This window comes from Acipenser ruthenus, chromosome 4, assembly GCF_902713425.1.
Source record: "Acipenser ruthenus chromosome 4, fAciRut3.2 maternal haplotype, whole genome shotgun sequence".
NCBI lineage: Eukaryota > Metazoa > Chordata > Actinopteri > Acipenseriformes > Acipenseridae > Acipenser > Acipenser ruthenus.
In genome coordinates, this window is record NC_081192.1 from 5,582,628 (window position 1) to 5,607,790 (window position 25,163).

The 25,163-nt window shown below is 38.9% G+C and overlaps 1 protein-coding gene across 1 annotated transcript in view; it reads left to right on the forward strand.

The window, feature by feature from the left end:
* Nucleotides 1–12,060: 12,060 nt before the first annotated feature.
* tbc1d5 (TBC1 domain family, member 5) overlaps nt 12,061–25,163 on the forward strand; it is a 204,127-nt gene continuing 191,024 nt past the window's right edge. Inside the window, exon 1 of the mRNA XM_034000144.3 lies at nt 12,061–12,221. The gene's annotated coding sequence lies outside the window, so the exon portion shown is untranslated. The remainder of the gene's footprint in view (nt 12,222–25,163) is intronic.

The following is a 25,163-nucleotide window of genomic DNA, read 5'->3' on the forward strand; positions in this document are numbered from 1 at the left end:
GCATTTGCATTCCAAACTATGTGACATCAAATTCGTGCAATGGTATTTTATTAGATTTTTTGCATGGGCCAAGATGCAATTATAGCTACTATCTCTATCTATCTATATATATATACAGTGCCTTGCGAAAGTATTCGGCCCCCTTGAACTTTGCGACCTTTTGCCACATTTCAGGCTTCAAACATAAAGATATGAAACTGTAATTTTTTGTGAAGAATCAACAACAAGTGGGACACAATCATGAAGTGGAACGAAATTTATTGGATATTTCAAACTTTTTTAACAAATAAAAAACTGAAAAATTGGGCGTGCAAAATTGTTCAGCCCCCTTAAGTTAATGCTTTGTAGCGCCACCTTTTGCTGCGATTACAGCTGTAAGTCACTTTGGGTATGTCTCTATCAGTTTTGCACATCGAGAGACTGAAATTTTTGCCCATTCCTCCTTGCAAAACAGCTCGAGCTCAGTGAGGTTGGATGGAGAGCATTTGTGAACAGCAGTTTTCAGTTCTTTCCACAGATTCTCGATTGGATTCAGGTCTGGACTTTGACTTGGCCATTCTAACACCTGGATATGTTTATTTGTGAACCATTCCATTGTAGATTTTGCTTTATGTTTTGGATCATTGTTTTGTTGGAAGACAAATCTCCGTCCCAGTCTCAGGTCTTTTGCAGACTCCATCAGGTTTTCTTCCAGAATGGTCCTGTATTTGGCTCCATCCATCTTCCCATCAATTTTAACCATCTTCCCTGTCCCTGCTGAAGAAAAGCAGGCCCAAACCATGATGCTGCCACCACCATGTTTGACAGTGGGGATGGTGTGTTCAGGGTGATGAGCTGTGTTGCTTTTACGCCAAACATAACGTTTTGCATTGTTGCCAAAAAGTTTGATTTTGGTTTCATCTGACCAGAGCACCTTCTTCCACATGTTTGGTGTGTCTCCCAGGTGGCTTGTGGCAAACTGTAAACGACACTTTTTATGGATATCTTTAAGAAATGGCTTTCTTCTTGCCACTCTTCCATAAAGGCCAGATTTGTGCAGTATACGACTGATTGTTGTCCTATGGACAGAGTCTCCCACCTCAGCTGTAGATCTCTGCAGTTCATCCAGAGTGATCATGGGCCTCTTGGCTGCATCTCTGATCAGTCTTCTCCTTGTATGAGCTGAAAGTTTAGAGGGACGGCCAGGTCTTGGTAGATTTGCAGTGGTCTGATACTCCTTCCATTTCAATATTATCGCTTGCACAGTGCTCCTTGGGATGTTTAAAGCTTGGGAAATCTTTTTGTATCCAAATCCGGCTTTAAACTTCTCCACAACAGTATCTCGGACCTGCCTGGTGTGTTCCTTGTTCTTCATGATGCTCTCTGCGCTTTAAACGGACCTCTGAGACTATCACAGTGCAGGTGCATTTATACGGAGACTTGATTACACACAGGTGGATTCTATTTATCATCATTAGTCATTTAGGTCAACATTGGATCATTCAGAGATCCTCACTGAACTTCTGGAGAGAGTTTGCTGCACTGAAAGTAAAGGGGCTGAATAATTTTGCACGCCCAATTTTTCAGTTTTTTATTTGTTAAAAAAGTTTGAAATATCCAATAAATTTCGTTCCACTTCATGATTGTGTCCCACTTGTTGTTGATTCTTCACAAAAAATTACAGTTTCATATCTTTATGTTTGAAGCCTGAAATGTGGCAAAAGGTCGCAAAGTTCAAGGGGGCCGAATACTTTCGCAAGGCACTGTATATCATATCTTATATATATATATATCATATCTTAATCATATCCTGATGTAACTTTCACTATTATCTGCTGTATTATTGAATTGTGGTTTGTCACACTTGAGAATTATTGTATTTCTTGTTCTTATTGTATGACTTATATTGTAACACTTGAATGTATTTGTATTTGCTTGCGATTGTAAGTCGCCCTGGATAAGGGCGTCTGCTAAGAAATAAATAATAATAATAAAAAAAAAAATAATATATATATAATATTCAACGTACTGTAGAAATGCTCCAGAAGCAAAGCTTGTTGTTTCAACTGGAACTCAAAAATAGATTCAGCGCTCTTCAAGATCTGCAAAAAGATGAAGCAATCGAGGTAAATAACATCTAAGAGGAAGTGATGCAAGTAATTGCAGAAACAATGTCACAAGTGACATTTTATTAATTATGCTTATTTTGTGCACTGAAATGATTTATTATTGTGTTTTCCATTTATGGTGTACACTTACCTGATTTGTTTTTCTTTTGCATTTTCTTTTTGTTGTTGCACTTTGGAATCTGCACGTTTAAATCACTGTTTATTTTTGTGTGCACGCTATTTTACCATCTGCATGAGCATTTTCCCGACATTAGTAGGAAGTCCCGCCCCACACCCAGTCCAGCAAATGAGAGTATCCAGGAGGATATAAAAGAGTAAGGACAGGAAGGAGGAAGAGGGCGGTGTTGGGAAGCAGTCTGGTGGTGGCTGCTGAAGGAAAACTGGTTGCTGGAGTTGTTAAATGGCCAGAAGAGAAGAAAGAAGGATTCTGGCTGTAGGGTAATTAATGGATTTGGATTCTTTTGTTTTGTTGTTTTGGGATTTTTGTTGTTTCGGGACTGTGCTACAATTTTTCTGTTTATTGTTTTCTGGATTGTCTTATTTTGTTTATGTACTGCACCAACTTTTTTTGTGCCTGTTTTTCATAACCCCGTCATATTGGGCTTTTTTTCTAAAGCTACATGACAATGCGAAACTCATTGGGATTGTAGAAAGGCGTTTTTTTGGAGCTGTATACATCTTTTTATTTTTTCTGGTCGTGCTTGTGTTTGGCCAGGCTACATTGCAGGGGCTGTCCAGGTTTGAGCAGACAGTGCCAGGAGTCCTGTGACCTGTGAAGAGAGAGAAGGGAAGTGATGTTCATTATTATTCGCTTATTCTTTTGAGACTTTGATATATTACAAACTGTACATCCATAACTTATATTTACCCACCCTGAGTCAGCTCTGTGTTTTATCAGGGTACACCTGAAACCCACCAGGGTGATACTTACTGGTTCCTCGTCGGAAATTGAAGTCCAGGGGTCCATTCCAAGATGATACTTACCTTTCCACCGTTGGGGGTCGAAGCCCAGTGGTCCAGTCCAGGGTGCAACAGTCGGGTTCCAGAACCGGAGAGAGGGAGATAAGCGAGAGTCAGAGATAAGATAAGGGGAAGTAACCAGCTAGAACACAGAAGTGTATGAGAAAGCTTTACTTACCGTTGTACACGTTTCTGACGGCCTCCTTTCTTTGGGCCCCCCTTCCCCCTCTCAGGTTTCCCGATATCTCCATCTTCATCTTCTTCAGTGGGTCGGCGTATTGTTGCAGTGAGGTCCATTGGCGGTTTGATACATGAGACAGTGGATGTCGGGACGAGTGGGCAGCTGAGCGGTTTGGGAACCAACTTTAATTAGACTTCCAATACTTTTACTGGACTCTTTGTGTGGCAGCTAAGCACAAACATTATTTTTATATATATTTTTAGAGACTTTTACCAACAGGAGGGGATTACCTCGGTTTGTATTTTTTTGGGGGTTCTCCCTCATTTTTAACTGTTTCTATTTGTTGCGAGTTTGTGTGTGGGGTTTTTTTTTTAATTTAGTCGTTGCCAATTATTTTTTTATTACTTTCTCCCAATTTAGAATGGCCAATTATTTTTTAGGCTCAGCTCACCGCTACCACCCCTGCGCTGACTCGGGAGGGCGAAGACGAACACACGCTGTCCTCTGAAGCGTGTGCCGTCAGCCGACTGCTTTTTTTCACACTGCGGACTCACCATGCAGCCACCCAAGAGCTACAGCGTCGGAGGACAACACAGCTCTCGGGCATCTTACAGGCAAGCCCGCAGGCACCTGGCCAGACTACAAGTGTCGTTGGTGCGCGGTGAGCCGAGGGCACCCTGGCCGACCTAACCCTCCCTCCCCCCCGGGCAACATTCGGCCAATTGTGCGCCGCCCCCTGGGAGCTCCTGTCCGCGGTCAGCTTTGGAATAGCCTGGACTCGAACCGGCGACGTCCAGACTATAGAGCGCATCCTGCACTCCACCTGGAGCGCCTTTTCCAGATGCGCTGCTCGGGAGCCTGTGTGTGGTTTTTAAGCAGTATTTTTACCCTGTTGAGAAACAATACAATTTGTTTTAACCTACCTGGGTTTCCCTTAGTGTGTGTGTTGGACCCCGGGGGATCAAAATAACCTGTTCCGGGAAGGTTATTACTACTCGTTCATAAAGGTCCTTGCCCTTTTCAAACTCAAGGTGGCATAGTTGGTACTATTCAAATAATTTATTTACTTGTGGTTACCCCTGGTCACCCCACTCGTGACAACAGCAAAAAACATCACTGGAACACAGAATACAAAATGGGACCAGGTGATCACACAAGAGACAAAAGACCTCATGAAGAAAAGAAGGGAAATGAAATAAAGAGCAGCTCAGAAGTCAAAGATTGAATACATTGAGTTCTGCAAGACAGTAAAAAAGCGCATTACTGAGGATATATGGCCATTCAACTACAGGTTGGTAGCAAAAACTATTGAAAACAACCGAAGCATGAAGAAAGCAAAGCAGACTAATCATAGGTGTGACAGAGACAGAATGATTCGTGGTGATAAATCTCCCTCCTGACCTGTGAGTGCGCTGTGTAAAGGGAATAGAGTGCCCTGGACTGGATGGCCAGACAATTCATTCCCAGGGTTAGGCGGAAGTTGGCCATCTAGAAAGGGTGCGGAGCTACACCATAAGCACTATAGGACTCACTGTGATTGTGTTTGTGTTAACTGTGGGTGTTTAAATATTGGGACTATTATTTCGGGGCCGACCCGTGGATTAAACAGAGCAATACGCAAACGCTCTGTATTGTCTGTTATCATTATTGTTTACTGTTTTGTCATCAGACTTTGGATTACAAAATAATCTTTGTTGTCTGTCATTGCCATGGGCACAGGACAGCCTGTAACACAATTGATGGTTCCCCTGTCTTGTCGACTCAAGGTCATGAGGCTGGCGCTTGATATCCCTTTTGCAGGGCACCTCGGAATGGATATCTGCTTGATTTTATTGGGTAGGGCTTCATAAGGAAGTGTTGAAATATGTAGCCACATGCACAGACTGAGAAGAGTAGCGCTGGGACGAGTGCACCCCACCCCTTTGGTCCCACTGCCAATGGAAACAGTGGGCCCTTTGCCACCTTCTGATTCTGGGTATATACAGACGTGCTCAAATTTGTTGGTACCCCTCCACAAAAAACGAAGAATGCACAATTTTCTCTGAAATAACTTGAAACTGACAAAAGTAATTGGCATCTACCATTGTTTATTCCATATTTAATAGAAATCAGACTTTGCTTTTGATTTTTTATTCAACATAATATTGTAAATAATAAAACAAATGAAAATGGCATGGACAAAAATGATGGGACCGCTAACCTAATATTTTGTTGTACAACCTTTAGAGGCAATCACTGCAATCAAACGTTTTCTGTAGCTCTCAATGAGACTTCTGCACCTGTTAACAGGTAGTTTGGCCCACTCTTCCTGAGCAAACTGCTCCAGCTGTCTCAGGTTTGATGGGTGCCTTCTCCAGACTGCAAGTTTCAGCTCTTTCCATAGATGTGCGATAGGATTCAGATCAGGACTCATAGAAGGCCACTTCAGAATAGTCCAATGTTTTGTTCTTATCCATTCTTGGGTGCTTTTAGCTGTGTGTTTTGGGTCATTATCCTGTTGGAGGACCCATGACCTGCGACTGAGACAGAGCTTTCTGACACTGGGCAGTACGTTTCGCTCCAGAATGACTTGATAGTCTTGAGATTTCATTGTGCTCTGCACAGATTCAAGGCACCCTGTGCCAGGCGCAGCAAAGCAGCCCCAAAACATAACCGAGCCTCCTCCATGTTTCACTGTAGGTATGGTGTTCTTTTCTTTGAAAGCTTCATTTTTTCGTCTGTGAACATAAAGCTGATGTGACTTGCCAAAAAGCCCCAGTTTTGACTCATCTGTCCAAAGGACATTCTCCCAGAAGGATTGTGGCTTGTCAATATGCATTTTAGCAAATTCCAGTCTGGCTTTTTTATGTTTTTCTTTCAAAAGTGGTCCTCCTGGGTCTTCTTCCATGGAGCCCACTTTCGCTCAAAAAGCGACGGATAGTGCGATCAGAAACTGACGTACCTTCACCTTGGAGTTCAGCTTGTATCTCTTTGGCAGTTATCCTTGGTTCTTTTTCTACCATTCACACTATCCTTCTGTTCAATCTGGGGTCGATTTTCCTTTTGCGGCCGCGCCCAGGGAGGTTGGCTACAGTTCCATGGACCTTAAACTTCTTCATAATATTTGCAACTGTTGTCACAGGAACATCAAGCTGCTTGGAGATGGTCTTGTAGCCTTTACCTTTACCATGCTTGTCTATCTTTGTAGAATAAGCAATAATTCATCTCTTTTCACAGCTTCTTTGCTTTATTCTATGACATACCAAAGGCATGCAAGTATACATGATAAAAATAGCTTTTAATTTCATCACTTTTCAGGAGGAATGAAGCATTATTTCAATGAGCTGTAAGGGTACCAACAAATTTGAGCACGTCTGTATATATATTAGTGCTGGTCGATTATGCAATGCGATACCCGAAAGCAGTTCCATTGAGGTCCACTAGCGCAGCTGCAATAGCCAAAGAACTAGTGCAGATTATGCCTAGAGTAGGGATCCAACAAGGAAATCTTGACTGATCATGGAAATAACTTTCTGTCTAACACGTTACAGCAAGTTTACAAAATCTTAAAAATACGTCCCATCAGGACATCTGTTTATCATCCACAGACAAATGGTTTGGTGGAGCGTTTTAATCAGACCCTAAAGCAGATGCTAAGACGATTTGTGAACCAAGACATTTCGATGGGGGAACAGTTACTTCCAGATCAGCAACGAGAGCTGTGTAAGTTCATTGAGGAGTTCAATGATTTTTTTTTTTCTGACTTGCCTGGTAGAACTAACGTTGTTGAATATGCGATTATCTCTCCCCCAGGAGTCCCGGTGCGAGAGAGACCTTACCGGATCTCAGAAAGTCGACGAAGTGGCATTAGCAAAGAGGTATAGGTGATGCTCAAACTTGGGGTGATTGCGGCCAAAAATGACGGCACCAACCGCTTCTGCATTGATTTCCGTAAGCCCATGCCTCGGGTCGATGAGCTTCTTGATAGATTCGGAATGGTAGGTTTATCTCCACTCTGGACCTGACGAAGTGATACTGGCAGATCCCCTTAACCCGCAGTTCTAGAGAGAAAACCACATTTTCAACTCCTGAAGGGCTGTTCCATTTCATAACCATGTTTGGGCTACATGGTGCGCCTGCTGCCTTTCAGAGACTGATGGACTAGGTCTTATGTCCACATTGTGAATATTTGAAAGTGTATATTGACGATGTGGTTATTTACAGCTCCACCTGGCGAGAGCATTTGGCTAGGGTTACGGCCGTCCTTCAGTCTGTAAGGGCAACCCGGCTGACAGCCAACTTGAGAATATGTGCGTTGGCCAAAACACAGACTCAATATTTGGGATTTATAATGGGGAATGGAAGGGTGAAACCCATGGTCACCAAAGTCCAGGCTTTGGTGGACGCGGCAATCTTCAAAACCAAGACTCAGGTGAGGTCTCTACTGGGGTTAGCCGGTTATTACCATAGATTCATCCCCGAGTATACCACAGTGGTCAATCCCTTAGTTGGCCTCACCAAAAAGAGCTCACCAAATTTAATTAAGTGGTCAGTAGAATGTCAGGGGGTGTTTGATACTATTAAGCAGAGTCTGCCAGGACCCCACTCTCATCACACTAGATTTCACCAAGAGATTCATCCTCCACACCGATAAGTCTAATGTTGGTTTGGGTGCAGTTTTATCCCAAAAGGTAGATGGAGTAGAACACCCGATATTGTACATCAGCAAAAAGATGCTCCCCCAGGAGTGCAACTACTCTGTGGTCGAAAAGGAGTGTTTGGCCATTAAATGGGCTACTCACTCTTTACGATATTACCTGCTGGTACATTCATTTGATCTTGTCACAGACCTTGTCCTACTCAAGTGGTTAAGCACAATGAAGGACAGCAATGTCCGGATAACGCGGTGGTATCTGGCATTGCAGCCTTTCATGTATCATATGATTCACCGTGCAAGGAAAGAACACCAAAATGTGGATTATTTTTCCTGGGAGGGGGGAGTAATGGGAAAGGTAGATTCAGCCGAGTGTTCCTTCGGCTCCACTCTGAGTGGTGGGATACGTGACAGAGACAGAATGATTCTTGGTGATAAATCTCCCTCCCGACCTGTGAGGGCGCTGTGTAAAGGGAACAGAGTGCCCTGTACTGGATGGCCAGACAATTCATTCCCAGGGTTAGTAGGAAGTCGGCCATCTAGAAATGGGGCGGAGCTACAGTACACTAAGTCATAGACCTGGAAGGGAAACAATGTGGCAGCCGTGGATTGGAGGAGGGGTTGCAATCGTTAACCATGATTGACTGTATATAAGGGGACGTAGTGAAGTGATTTGTTCCTTTGTTATGGTTAACGCTAAACCAGAAGGAGACAAGTATTGTAATCGTGAGTGTTTTGTTGTGTCTAAAAACTTTTTATTTGTTGTTATTAGACGGCTAACACTATCTGGAGCTGTCGCTAAAGGCCAGCTCCAAACCCGGACAACACTGCACTTATGTCACGATTAAACTGTACTTGCACCATGAGCACTATAGCACGTACTGTGGACTCGTGATCATGTTTGTGTTACATGTGGGTGTTTAAATACTGGGACTATTATTTCGGGGCCGACCCGTGGATTAAACAGAGCAATATGCAAACGCTGTGTATTGTCTGTTATGGTATTGTTTACTGTTTTGTCATCAGACTTTGGATTACAATACAAAACTCCATTTCACCAGTACTTTGTTGTTTGTCATTGTCTTGAGCACTGCATCACCCCTACACCTGCGCACTGCAACCACTTTGCCACAGTAGGGAAAAACAGATTTTAGCAATCAAACAAGAGGATGGGACTGGCATCAAGAACCGTAAATTGATTTTGAAGAGAGTCGAAGACTTTTACAGAAAATTATATCAAGATGAGAAGAGCAACGTAGCAGATGACGAAGACGAGACGGAAAAAATGCAACCTGAGGAAGAAGTTCCAGACGTTCTACCGGAAGAAGTGAAACATGCTATCAAACATGAAGACAGGAAAGACACCTGGAGAAGACGGCATAACGATTGACATCATGAAGGAAGGAGGTGAAGAACTGACAAAAATACTGCCAAACGACTGGAACAATGCATCGTGATACTTTTACATAAGAAAGGAGATAAAAAAGACCTCAAGAACTACAGACCTATTAGCTTACTTCCTATAATCTACAAAATGTATTGGATAAGAGTACAAAAGTATGCAATTTTATTATAAGAGCGAAAAAACTGAATTGGCAGTGGGCCGGACATGTAGCAAGAAGAACAGACCATCGCTGGACCAAGGAGATACTAGACTGGATCCCAAGAGATATAAAGTGACCAAGAAGAAGACGGCAAGATGAAATTAGGAAACATGTTGGAGCAACCTGGATGAGGGACGCAGCAGACAAGCTTTTGTTGAAGAATCTTGGGGAGGCCTTCATCCAGCAGTGGATTGAAAAAGGCTGAAGAATATATATATATATATATATATATATATATATATATATATATATATATATATATATATATATATATATATATACACATACACACACACAACAAGTATATACATTATTTTTGGAATCTATCTTGCAACTTTCAAATCCAACGACAGAATAACCACCCGAACTGCACTTTTCCAAATTAAGCAGTGTTGCTAAACTGATATGGCACTTGATCTAAGGAAAGATATTCTCTGAATGCAGTTGTTTAATTAGCGTTTAAAACCTCTGAAAAATGTCTACACGTGTGTGTGTGTGTGTGTGTGTGTGTGTGTGTGTGTGTGTGTGTGTGTGTGTGTGTGTATGTGTGTGTGTCTGTATATACAGTATATATATATATGAATCCGTTGTCACTAATCTCACTGCAAGATTTTATGCACAGTCTACATCAGGCCATCATACATCTTCCATTTTACACTCCATGACTGTCTGACAAGATACAGTAAGCAGTAGTGACTTTAGAATCAGGGCATGATAGTATATTTATTAACAGTTTGTTTTAATGGTGGGAGTCTTAATAGATTTGTAATGGTGTAGGGGGTATTAGAAAATCTCATTAAACATCTTTGGCCAATATTGCTGAAGCAGACTGTAGCTTGGGAGGAGGGCCATTCTGTTGGTATTTTTAAATTGTTATTTAATTGTGTAATCTGGGGATGAATGACAACATTAACAATGATATGATGTAGTAGTAAATTGGATTGTATTCTATCAGACTATTTAAAATGTCTTGGGACTTCATTTAATAAATGGGATAAATGTCCTTTAGATTTGGCCTTTAGGTTTTCCCACAATTTCATCTTCTTTCATTTTTTTTTTCCTGTTCTCAACTAACACGCTGTAATATAATCCTACAGGTGTGCTGGATGTAGAGAAGTGAGTTCTTTATACTCAGTGTTTTCTAAAGTCTTTTTTTTTAAATTCTTCCTAAAATACCCTCATCTAAGTCAAAATGTAGACCAGAGTTTATTTACTTCCATCTTAAAACATTTTGTCAATAGTTGGTTTTAAATGATGTGCAGTAATGTATTTGTGTTGCAGTATGTTACAAACTTTTCATGCCATAGCATAAAAATAATCATTTGAACTGTATCCACGAGTGGTATATAAATATAGAATAATATATGGGCTGTAGTTAATTACATACAAGCAAATACATGTATCAACACAAGTGAAATCAGAGTGGTTCAAAGAGACCATGCACTACTGTATGCTTAGAGAAGGTTTGAAGTCGTAGTGCAGGCCTGCTTTTGCATTCTAAAATGTGCAATATAACTTTTTGACATTAAAACAGTGTCATGTCCACAGCAGTGGTACTCAAATCTGGCCCTCGTGACCCATTCCAGTCCTGGTCTTTATTTCAAGCAGGTCCTAAATGAGTTAATTGCCTCATAGCAGCTTCAATTAACTACATTAGAACCTGCTTGGAGTAAAAACCTGGTCTGGACCGGATCTCGAGGCCCAGAGTTGAGTAACACTGGTCTACAATTACTGTGTTGAAAAACAGCTGCAGTTTTTTCTCATGTTCTAAACGAAAATGTGATGAAAATATTTATTGCACAATCAGATTGTATTCAGGAATCAAACATAAAAAAGGTACTGTATACGTACAATATATTACTGAAAAACGAATCCAGAAGGCAGTCTATATTATAGATTGCTTATATTCATCAAAGGTAGTTTTAGCAGCATGAGCACAAGGTCATAATGTTACAGTTCTTTGGTGGCAACAAACAAACACAGTTGTGTGGATCTACTTTTCGGGAGAGAAATAAATGATGCACTGGAGAAATTTCTTAAGTGACCTCATGAAGAATTCATTTTTCTTTTACAGTACACACAATCAGACTTGTCACATAATACATGTGGACTGACTGACTGAGTATGAGGCCTATATCTTGAAGCAGTAGGTCTTTACTCCCAGAAACCATGACCTCATGACCCCATCTTTGTCACAGGTTAAGTTGCTGTTATATTTTTCCCAAGGAGTTTTCATAACACTCAAAATATGAAATTGCAAGCTGAAAAGGTATGAAATATAGAAGTTGTGGTGCATTCTTTCTCATCACAAAGAGGCTAAGTGACGTTTGCACTATACAACAGCATGGTAAGTTGTGACAGGTACATTGTAAACAGTCCCGAATTTAACCACGTGTCTATATTTGCAATTAAATAATATGGTATTATAAACATGCACAACATCAGAACAATGTATTAGCAATTGCGACCCTGCAAGGTTAACATCCCCCTTGTTTAACAATTCTGTACTATATACCGGTAACCTGTCAAAAACTGGGCATATTCTGGGAAGAGCACCCCACCTTTCGCCTCTCTCCCCCTGTCACGTTTGTAGTTACCACCGCACCATCTAAGCTTCACTTCCTCATCACGCGCTCTTTGTCAACTGTTTTCGTTCACGTCCGCATGACTAAGGAGTGTTTACATCCAGAAACACACAACCTGACCTGAAAGAGACGAGCGACTCAAACCCCCAGGTAACTGCAAATAATAAAACCAGGGATAATGATAACAGACCACTTCACTTACACAAAGACACACTGTGGCGTAATAATAAGGTCGCTGTGCAATGTTTAAAATGATTGAAAAGTCCACAGGGCCTGAACTTCTGCCTTTTGCATTATGTTGTATTGAAATTCCCAGAATCTCTTCCTGGATGTTTTGTGAAGAGTATGGACTGGTGTAAGAACGGGGCAGATAACCATATATTCAGGGTTTGTGATTTAAAAGCAGCTTTAGACATTTTAGCGCAGTGTGTACGTGCTAAAATAACTTTTGCATTGTTTAATTATTCGAACCGATATTTCGAATTACTGTAGTGTATTTGGAGTATTGTATTGTAAAGTATATTTACTAAATGATGACGTGCATATCTCATCGGTTAATATATTAGAAGTAATTCTTAAAACTTAAAATTAGGGCAATGATGCATAAGGCATAGGGACTAACGTACTGTAAAGGTGAGTTGATATCGTTTAGGATATGTTAATAGTGCTTTAATAAAAAACATAATGTTTTTTTTTAATTAAACGTTTCTAAAGAACATTTAATTAAACACTTATCGTCTTCATTGTTTTCAGTAAATACAAATCCATATGTAATCAGTTTGATGGTTAAACTATATATAGTAGGCTGTACTACATCAATAAAGAACCAATGAACTAATGTACCTATAAGGTTATATAGGCCTACAGATACACTCCCTGCTGTGTAAGTAGCGCACTCTGGCATATCATCATGTGAGTCAGTTCAAAGGATGTTGACATTGAATTTAAGAGCGTTCTCATGCCATTATATGCCAATAAAATAACATTATAGAGATCTGGAATAAAGTTCCTTGGGAAAGGCTATATCCATGCATGCTGTGGTTTATATAGCCAATGAGGAGTGCTGAATTTTGGTACCTGGCATAAAAAATGAAATATGGGGGAACATGAAGAAACAAAAATGTTTATAAGGATCACTGTTGAAGCCCGTGTCATATGTTTAACTATAACCATCACAGTGTGATACAATGCTGAATGAATGAGCTGGGTTTCAAATACACAGATGCTTATGGTTAGGGCTTGAACTGTGCATTGCTAATTTATTAAAGGTGGGCCCAAAGTACTCCAACATATCACTCAGCTTTTAAAGAAACACCATCATTCGGCTTCTTCATTTAAAAATTACGAAACCTGTTACTTGTGCAACGCGTTTCAGAAGCTTTGCCACTTAATGTGATAACTTCCCATTTACATCTGATCAGCTGCATTAAACATTGCCTGAATGAGTGGGCGGTGTTAAACAGTCTTATAGAGTCTGCACTCACATATCCGACCCTAACTTTAGTGACGGTTAAATGCGTGTGATGCATATCTGATTATTTCATTTTGGCCAGTACCAGCCCTTGTCTGTTTTTCAAATAAGTAGGCTTCCTTTTAGATGTACTGTATTGGCTTTATTGGTACAGTACTATATTTTCAACAGTATTTGAATTCAGAACGATATGATAATGAAAATATCACTTGCCAAAAGAGATGACACGTGGATTGTAATACAGTACATATTTTTAAATCGGATATGTATTGTAGCAGTATGTAAAATTCCCTTTTAACAACCCAACAGCAAAATTAAATCAAAATGTTACCCATGCACAGAACTGCATACAATGTAAAAGGTAATGCAATTTAGCAAACGATTAAAAAAAAACAAAAAACAACGATGCAGTTTCCAGATTTAAAACAGTATCCAAAGTTGCAGAATATAGTGCTCGATAAGGCCTTAATGTTACAGTTCACTTGCAAATGAAAAATTAAAAATTGCAGATTAAAAAAAAAAAAATCACAATATCTAAAACTGTTTAGTGATTAACTGTTACATTACCATACCTTGCCTCTTCGCTTTGTTTTGGGTGCATTTTCGTCAGGTAAAAATGGAGGAAATTGCCACTGTCATGCATATTCATGAGCAGTCAAGACTTGTGCGTGGTTTGGTAGCAGGTAGATTTATTGTCTGTATCTATTAATTAATAGCAACTGCTTCAGACTGATTTGGCATGTAGAGAAAAAAAAAACGTATGCTGCGACAGATATTCGAGCTTTGTATCACAAAACTGGTGACGGAGTGGGAAATCATGTGTGACAGGTAAGTGCATTAATTTGTTACATATATACAGACGTGCTCAAATTTGTTGGTACCCCTCCACAAAAAACGAAGAATGCACAATTTTCTCTGAAATAACTTGAAACTGACAAAAGTAATTGGCATCCACCATTGTTTATTCCATATTTAATAGAAATCAGACTTTGCTTTTGATTTTTTATTCAACATAATATTGTAAATAATAAAACAAATGAAAATGGCATGGACAAAAATGATGGGACCGCAAACCTAATATTTTGTTGCACAACCTTTAGAGGCAATCACTGCAATCAAACGTTTTCTGTAGCTCTCAATGAGACTTCTGCACCTGTTAACAGGTAGTTTGGCCCACTCTTCCTGAGCAAACTGCTCCAGCTGTCTCAGGTTTGATGGGTGCCTTCTCCAGACTGCAAGTTTCAGCTCTTTCCATAGATGTGCGATAGGATTCAGATCAGGACTCATAGAAGGCCACTTCAGAATAGTCCAATGTTTTGTTCTTATCCATTCTTGGGTGCTTTTAGCTGTGTGTTTTGGGTCATTATCCTGTTGGAGGACCCATGACCTGCGACTGAGACAGAGCTTTCTGACACTGGGCAGTACGTTTCGCTCCAGAATGACTTGATAGTCTTGAGATTTCATTGTGCTCTGCACAGATTCAAGGCACCCTGTGCCAGGCGCAGCAAAGCAGCCCCAAAACATAACCGAGCCTCCTCCATGTTTCACTGTAGGTATGGTGTTCTTTTCTTTGAAAGCTTCATTTTTTCGTCTGTGAACATAAAGCTGATGTGACTTGCCAAAAAGCTCCAGTTTTGACTCATCTTTCCAAAGGACATTCTCCCAGAAGGATTGTGGCTTGTCAATATGCATTTTAGCAAATTCCAGTCTGGCTTTTTTATGTTTTTCTTTCAAAAGTGGTCCTCCTGGGTCTTCTTCCATGGAGCCCACTTTCGCTCAAAAAGCGACGGATAGTGCGATCAGAAACTGACGTACCTTCACCTTGGAGTTCAGCTTGTATCTCTTTGGCAGTTATCCTTGGTTCTTTTTCTATCATTCGCACTATCCTTCTGTTCAATCTGGGGTCGATTTTCCTCTTGCGGCCGCGCCCAGGGAGGTTGACTACAGTTCCATGGACCTTAAACTTCTTCATAATATTTGCAACTGTTGTCACAGGAACATCAAGCTGCTTGGAGATGGTCTTGTAGCCTTTACCTTTACCATGCTTGTCTATTATTTTCTTTCTGATCTCCTCAGACAACTCTCTCCTTTGCTTTCTCTGGTCCATGTTCAGTGTGGTGCACACAATGATACCAAACAGCACAGTGACTACTTTTCTCCATTTAAATAGGCTGAATGACTGATTACAAGATTGGAGACATGTGTGATACTAATTAAAGAAACTAATTAGTTTGAAATCTCACTATAATCCAGTTATTTATTATATTTTCTAAGGGGTACCAACAAATGTGTCCAGGCCATTTTAGAATATCTTTGTAGAATAAGCAATAATTCATCTCTTTTCACAGCTTCTTTGCTTTATTCTATGACATACCAAAGGCATGCAAGTATACATGATAAAATAGCTTTTAATTTCATCACTTTTCAGGAGGAATGAAGCATTATTTCAATGAGCTGTAAGGGTACCAACAAATTTGAGCACGTCTGTATATATATATATATATATATATATATATATATATATATATATATATATAATGGGGATTGATTTCATTCTTAATATAAGGGCGGTAAAACGCGACTGACGTGTATCTGAGCAGGGCTCAAAGTTTGCCAAAATCCCGAGGGGCATCTGGCCCCTAAACTTCAAAATTTGGTAGCTAAAACTTTAGGGGCCAACTGAAATGTTCTTCGTTCTATAACTCCAGCTATTTTGTAATGCATTGTTCTACTGATATTAAAACAAATGTGAACAATCAATGTACTAATACAAAATATACTAACTATTTAACAACCAGACATTTTTCTCTATGATAAAAAAAAAAATAACATATTGAAAGTTGAACATCCCTCTTACACAGAAAGCAAAGAAGAGTTTTGACTGACTACAACAGCCAAAAGATATACCAAAATACTTGATGCTGGGAGTTGCACTAGTGTAACAACAAAAGCAGAGATGGAAATAAGACTATTGCATAGAAGTTTCTTCCATTCCAGATTTTACAAGCTTGATTCACCACACTGTATAGGTAACAAGCGCAGGTGAATCTTATTAAACTCGTAGTAAAACCAGGAGTGATCAAACTGCGATGCAATTGGAGTCTTATTTCCATCCCTGAAAAGTGTAACACATTTAAAGAATTTACATACTGAAAAGAAATATTTAAAAGTGATGTTAGAGCTTCTATTATTTCACCAGGCTTTGTAAATTATAAATTAGTAAACAGACAAGCAAAAAAGATGATACTGAACTGTGTAGTGAATTAGGTATACAATTTATTTAAATATAAATTAGTCTCTAGGCGCCCTGTTTATGAACATCCAAATGTTAATAACTGAGACATACCATAATAGTTGGGATCATGTAGTACTCGGATTACTTTAAGAGAATAACCGACATTCACACGTGTTAGAGAAATATAAAACAACAGTTTATTTAAGAATAAAAAGGGGTGCACAACTAATCTAATATTACATAAAGGAAAGGGCATCGGTTAGAGATATGCATCAAGTGTACAGTTCATTGATTCCATAGTCAAAAGGTTACAACGAACATCATTAGCATACATGGTTCATATACTAATGTTAAATATGGCTTATCACACAGTGTCTTTGCATTAGTATTTCCAATACCCGTTTCTCGTTGTAATCAATCATGTCAATATGCACGAGAATTAATTCAACTTCCCATTCAGAACGGAATCCAACATTCCAGTACCTAATTTAGCAAATTAGTTTTACTGTGTTAATTTAGTTTAGACATGATGTACCAAACTAATAATATGTTATCAACCTCAGTTGATTATATATTCAAATTAACTCAGAAATGGGGCAATGATCAAATTCTCTGCATTTACGAGGCAACTCCTTTGAGTTGCACATTTCAACAAACAAAATATATTTCTTACACACTCTAAAACAGGAAGTTATGTTCTATTCCTAGAACAGTTTATCTACTAACTTGATAGAATTTGCTTCAGTTACTTTCACGAGTCATAAAGTATTTAATATTAGATGTGTTGAATACTTATTGATTTCCATATAAAGAAGTCAATCTGTGTTGATGAACGGTGCAGTCTTTGGATCTGAAGTTCCAATGAAGACAGTACAGTACTTTGATGTACGCATTGTATTGCATAGGCTCGCAATAAGAAAATAGTTATTTTCAAATGGAGATCAGCTTGTTGATCTCCCAGTCTTGCAGCATTATAGTTGTTGTTGACAGTTTTCCAACTGGAAATAGTTCAGTTGATCAGACTCGGTTCAGATAATGCGTTGCAATTGAAGAGTTATGTAGTTCGTAGGTGTTCTTGTACATGACCTTAGGTCCAGCTGCTGGCTGTGCTTCCGTTTACTGTTTCAGTCTCTCGTAGGGCAAAGAGCTTCGGCTCTCTTCAAAGCTGGTTTTAGCCACTCTTCAGAACACTCGTTCTTCATTGCCTTCCGTGAATTCAAGCATTTATGCTCCCATGATTCAAAAACTTTCTTGAGAGCAGTTTAGCTTCCATTTCGTTCCTCTGAACTCCAAGCCACTTCCTCTTGTGGGTGGAGCTCGCTTCTTTCTCTTGCCTGGAGCGCTGTTCCTTCTGTGGGGCACACTTCTAGTGTGGGGAGCTCATGGGAAGCTCGTATGGCAAACTGTCTCTTGGGGCAAACTCCCGCATGGACAAACTCCTTAATGGGCAAACTCTTTTCGTTTCTGAACGTCGCACGGCTGGTTTTGTTGTCCTGACTTCTACCCTGTGATTGGTTAGTTTGGTTATTTTGGGCTGTGCCCGAGTTCACGTGGGGTGTTTCTCATTGGTTGTTCTCGTACAGAGAAAGCCCATTGTTCTCAATTGGTCCGTGGTCTGGACCCCTGTCGGCTCTATTTATGAGGGAGTACTGCTCACTGCCCGAGGTGTCAAAGCATACTTAAAACTGTCTGGCTTGCCTTCTGCAAAGTACTGCTGGCACCTAAATGACTCTTTCTAAAAGCATTCTGTGTCAGTGGGGGGGTTTGTGAACAGAAACCAAGTAGACACAGAGAATGGCTTAAGACCCCCCTTTGTATATTTCAATTCTGTTAATTTTTGTTAATTTCATACACCGAATGATATTATGACTCACTCTGATGCTACACTGGTACAAAAACACTTAATATAAAATCAAAGCACAACTACTGCAAAATGATAATTTGGTTAAAATTCACTACTACATATATGTTGACCATACCTGTATATCACATGTGCTTAGTCAAAAATACCTCCACTCTGTGATTTCTATTAAATATTACTGGTGGTGCATTTTCATGCTCAGTTTTAGTGTCTAAAACAACTATTTAACCAGTGCTACATTTCTGGACATTTTAGGTTCGCTAGTGTGCTGTCATCAATAGGTGGCAACTTTCTCAGCTGCCTTTATTATGAGCTGTTGCCGTGTCAAAAAATAAATAAATCACGAGCACATTTGTGATTATTGTTGTTATGTTTATTTAGAGCAGTGGTGACCAATACATCAAACACTGCGATTTGGTGAATCTCAACGGGCTCCGTGATCCACCAGTAAGCTATGACCAACAATGATATCAGGATTTAATATAATAGTGTCCAATATGCAAGATATAATCACATCAAAAATTAATTAAAGGCAACCACAGGACAAATGATAAATAATAAAAAAGCCTGTATACATGTTTTGTTATGGTTTTGCATTTAAATGATTTAAAAAACAAACAAATTAAAAGGCATTCAGAGGACTCCAGAAGGACGACATCGATTAAAAAAAATAAATAAATACACACCCCAACATGAACATTGGTTTGACCCACGGTCTGCACTATTATCAGCGATGTGTATGCAACAGAAGCCGCTGGTACATTAGAAAAATGATTCATTAAACTTAGGCTAGGTAGTTGTTATCTTAGTATGTTTTTATTTTCTATTAATTAAATTATACTTATTGAAAAAGGCAAGAGAGAACCAGATTGTTATTATTTTTATCGTTTTGGTTTAATATAATATAGCAGGCTAATGTTCTTTGAAGTAGGCTACAATATTTTTTTTTTATTAAAGTTGTCGTTCTTTGTTGAAATTAATGTTCAGCTTTCATGTTTTGTTGTGTACTACTCATTTAATCAAACCAAGTAGTGTAAGAAGTTGCTTGTGTCATTCATGAAGTTTTTCAATTCAAGTAAGCTTATTTGTGTATAAAAAAATGACAACAGAACTGCAGCCAGTGTCATCTTATTTAAAGGCACTCAAGCTGAAATCGTAAAGTAAGGCTACAAATGTGGCAGCGGACTGTCTCTGTTTAGCACACACGCAAGAACTTGCAGACTTGATACAACTGTTTTGAGAATTTAAAAAACATTTTATGAGATTTTTTAAATAGAGGTACCGGGAATATAACTCTGCACGTCCAGTCTTGAAACCTGGTGTAGGCAGGGCTCTACACTAACTTTTTTTTAGGCACAAGTTAACAAATGAAATATTTAGGGGCACACAAAAACTGGAGCCCTGCTGAGTAAGAGATATCTGAGTGCTGACTGTTTGTCAATCATATGTCCAATCAAAATGAACTGTTTCACTACCACTTTTAAACATCATATTAATAAACCACAGTTTGAGGTAGAGGTTTTTCTGATTCTAATCAAGATTCATAATGTTCATTGTCCAAAATAATTGCCTTTTTTGTTGTTTTTTGTTGTTTTTTGTTTTTGTTGTTGTTGTTGTAGTAAATGACCATATATATGAAATCATGTGAAACAAAATGTGAGAGGCAAAATGTGGCAGTGGCCTGAAACTTAGAAAAATAAATAGACAGCATTATATCTCATTCCAAGTATTGTTTTTATGTTTACAAAAGTTGAATAAACATGACAGCCATATACTGTATTTATGTAGTACCGGTATATATTATTCCTACATATTATGCAGTTAAATTATATTGAATATTACAGTATTTAACTATTGCTGTTTTACATTTAAAACACACACTTTTTAATAGAATGCACGGTACACTATAAATGCAAATAATAAGCAAATAAGCTTGAAATCAATGCAATGCCTGTTATTTGTATTTGACTGCTTTTCAAATATTCATTCTTCTTATTTTCTCAGCTCTTCCTGTAAAGTTCAAACTCAGTGATGACCTGAAAATCCTCACATAGTATCATTCATAGAACCAGTGTTAATGTGTTTTTGCCCTAAGAAACGGTTGAGGATGGCATATGCAGGGCAATGCAGTACGTAGAATAGCGTTAACAGATTTTTGTCCTGGAAGCCCAGGAGAGCGCCCGTTGTTTAGTACATAACTGTTGTGTATACTTCTCTAGACCTAATTAAAATTAACTTTTTTGGGCTACATTTAATTTAACCTCCGCCATATTTCAGACAATACCTTGGCTACTTCTTTCACTTTACCATGACACATTTTTTCACAAAACCATATTGCTTTATGTTTACAAACCATTATAGTATTTCAGATTTTCCATGCCCTTTAAATGCTTTAACAAAAACACCTGTCTGACTCTACCACAAATCTTGTTTTACATGTGTGTTGACCTGTAGAAGTAAGTAGCAAAATCATTTTCATTTTGAAATTAGTGCTTAAGTTATCAAGTGACTTAATGTAGATCTGGTAGCTCTGAGCGAACCCTGTGTATGCATGAAACAGCACATTTATTATCCTGTGTTGACTGCACAAATCCCACAGATGCCAGAAAGAATGTAATTGGTACAATAAGGGAGTAAATGCTTTTAAAAATAAAAGCATTTCAAACAGAAGAAAATGTCTCCTTCAAATATTTGGTCACTGTAATAAATCAAAACTGTGTTATGCATTTGTTTTAGTTGATGATCAGTTCTTCATTTGCTGCAACAAAACAGACTAGGATGTAATTGCTTTGTGTGTTCTTTATTCATTATGGTACACTACAAAATACTAAAATTAACACTGTTAAAACAAAGTAATTTAAAAAGAAGGTGAAAAGGTATTAATTCAATGAATATCAAAAAAAAAAATATGTAAAGCTACTTTAAAGAAGAAATATGAATTACTTAAAATAATATAATTACTTGCAGAATGGCCATATTTTAAGTTAAGAAAAGTAATTTAAAATCATAAGTAATCAAATTTCTTCGCTTTGGTAATTACTACTGGAAATTGAGTCATTTTTAGTTTTTATTGCGTTGTTGGATAGAAAACAAACTTTTTAATGGTTTCATAATGAGTTATAAAGGTTTACTATAAAAACACCAGGGGACCCATTTTACTAAATAAATACATACATAAATATAATAGACAGCTTATGATTTGCAGACTGAATTTTGAAACACAGGCCCATATGTTAATGTTTCTCCATGCAGAAAGTAAAAAGGATAGCAATGTTTTGTACATTATGATTTGAAAATGAAGACCACTACTCCAGTCTGCTTGCAAGTGATGGGGAGAAGTGCTGTTGTATTTACTAGGGTGGCAACGAAGGGTACATTTTGACCTTCAAAGGTTCAGAACACATTACCAAAGGAAGATTCGACATTTCAGTGGTACTCATTTGCATAATTTACTGGTGACATAACCATAGCTACTTGTTTTATACAGTGCCGTGAAAAAGTAATTCCCCCTGGTCTGATTTTCTGCATTTGTGCATATTTTTGAAACTGACTGTTATCAGATCTTCAACCAAAACCTAATATTAGATAAAAGGGACCCTGATTGAACAAATAACACAAAAAATTGATACATATTTCATTTATTTATTAAAGAAAGTTATGCAACACCCAATGCCCCTGTGTGAAAAAGTAATCGCCCACTTAAACTCAATAACTGGTTACGCCACCTTTAGCAGCAATAACTGCAACCAAACGCTTCCTGTAGTTATTGATTAGTCTCTCACAGCGCCGTGGAGGAATTTTGGTTCACTCCTCCATGCAGAACTGCTTCAACTCAGTGACATTTGTGGGTTTTCGAGCATGAACTGCTCGTTTCAGGTCCTGCCACATTTCCTCAATGGGGTTTGACTTTGACTAGGCCATTCCAAAACTTTAAATTTCTTGTTCTTCAACCATTCTGATGTAGACTTGCTTGTGTGTTTCGGAACATTGTCTTGCTGCATGACCCAGCTGCGCTTCAGCTCCAGCTCACAGACGGATGGCCTGACATTCTCCTGTAGAATTCTCTGATACAGAGCAGAATTCATGGTTCCTTCAATGATGGTGAGGTGTCCAGGTCCTGATGCAGCAAAGCATCCCCAAATCATGACACTACCACCACCATGCTTGACCGTTGGTATGAGGTTCTTACTGTGCAATGCAGTGTTTGGTTTTCGCCAGACATAACGGGGCCCATGTCGACCAAAAAGTTTCACTTTTGACTCATCTGTCCATAGAACATTGTTCCAGAACTCTTGAGGATCATCCAGGTGCTTTTTGGCAAACTTGAGACGAGCATTCATGTTCTTCTTAGTGAGCAATGGTTTCCTCCTTACTACTCTGTCATGAATCCCATTTTTGCCCAGTGTCTTTCTGATGGTGGAGTCATGAACACTGACCTTAGCCGAGGCGAGAGAGGTCTGCAGATCCCTGGATGTTGTTCTAGGGTTCTTTGTGACTTCCTGGATGATTTTACGCCTTGCTCTTAGAGAGATTTTGGCAGGACGGCCACTCCTGGGAAGATTCACTACTGTCCCAAACTTTCTCCATTTGGACAATATGGCTCTGACTGTGGTTCGTTGGAGCCCCAGAGCCTTAGAAATGGCTTTGTAATCCTTTCCAGACTGATAGGAATCAACAACTGTTTTCCGGAGGTCTTCAGGAATTTCTTTTGTTCGTGGCATGATGTGCCTCTAGAACAGGGGTGGGCAATCCTGGTCCTGGAGGGCCGGTGTCCCTCCTGGCTTTTGTTCCAACTGTGCTCTAAATTACTTAATTGTACTGATTATTACCAATTATTGGTCTAATTAAGTAATTTAGAGCACAGTTGGAACAAAAGCCAGGAGGGACACCGGCCCTCCAGGACCAGGATTGCCCACCCCTGCTCTAGAACCTGTCTGCTGACAACTTCACTCTGATGGTAAGGGCCAAAGTTAGTCAGATTTATATTGGGCAAGGCTGGCCCAAATCAGGCCTGGTTGTTAACCAAAGAACTCAAACAGCTGACCCTAATTATCCCTTTAATTGGATTGAGTTAACTAGGGGGGGGCAATAACTTTTTCACACCTGAAGATTGCATGTTTGATTACCTTGCACACCAAACAAATGAAAGAAGCACCAGACTTTGGTGTCATTTTTTCTCTCAGAGTCCCTCTATATACTACTACAACCCACAAAAAAATCTGACCAAATACAATGTGAAAAATGTGCAAAAATGCAGAAAATCAGACGGGGCAAATACTTTTTCACAGCACTGTATTTGATTGAAAATCCTATTATTTTACGCTTTACAACACTTTGCTGTCAAGATGGCGAATGAAGAAATTAAAGGTTTGCCTCTGGGTAACACAAGGGGGAGGGGTGGATGGTGCTCAGTTTTCAAAATAAAAATTATTAGTGCTAGCATGTATTTTGTATGTTTCAAACATATTCTACCATAGCACTTCTCTTACACTGTCTTGTACATCAGGTATTCAGTACCGCTATAGGCACCCCCCCAGTACTTTGGCATATATCTTGCTCCATATAGAGCTGCTACATATAACGATTTGGTAGTGGATTTTAATACAATAACTTTTGTTTAAGTAATATGCATTATACCAATCAAAAGATTGAATTTCACATGTGAGTGACATTTAATGTGTGATTTATAGTATTCACAATTTGTCAAAGGTTTCATTTAACAGAGAAACAAATAAACATACAGTGCGTGAATGCTGCCCGACGAACCTTCGAAGGTTTAAAACTACCTTCGAATTCCTGGGTAGAGAACAAACCTTGAACCTTTGAACACAGCCCCTAGTATTTACTGTATGTAGAACCTAGCATAAATGTTGACACCATTGTAAAAATCTAATATAGCCTATTATATTGAAAGTGTAACAGTATTTATTGAATCTTTATGCAGTAGCCTAAAATCTTTGCGGTCAATTATGCATTTTTATTTGGTGTGCACAAACATATGTTTAGTTAGAAATAGAACTGATGAATATTGAATTAAGTGCAGGGTAATTTCAGGCAGAATTTCTAATCTTTGATCAGGTGTTGACAAAAGTATGAAATTAACACTGTAAATAATAAGTATTTGCTGGTATTCCTCGAGTTTAAAAACAAATTATGAAACAGCTCAACCAATGAAATTTGTCAGAATATAAAGTACATTAAGGCTGGACCACATTATATTAAACTTTTTTATGGTTTTTCAAAAAATAGTAACTATGTGCATTGGCCTTATTGAGAATGGAAATTAAATCTTGACTATCAAAAGGCGACTTTCTAATAATTAGACCTAATTAAAGTTGCATTCTAAAAACAAATTGGCATTTTTGTAAAAGGTTGTAAATCTATACAGTATATGACCTTTGTAAAATAGATGCAGGATCGTTGTAAAAAAGTTAATAGTTGGGGGCTCCCGAGTGACGCATCCCGAGTGACGCATCCAGTAAAAGCACTCGCAGGATGCGCTCTATAGCCTGGACGTCGCGAGTT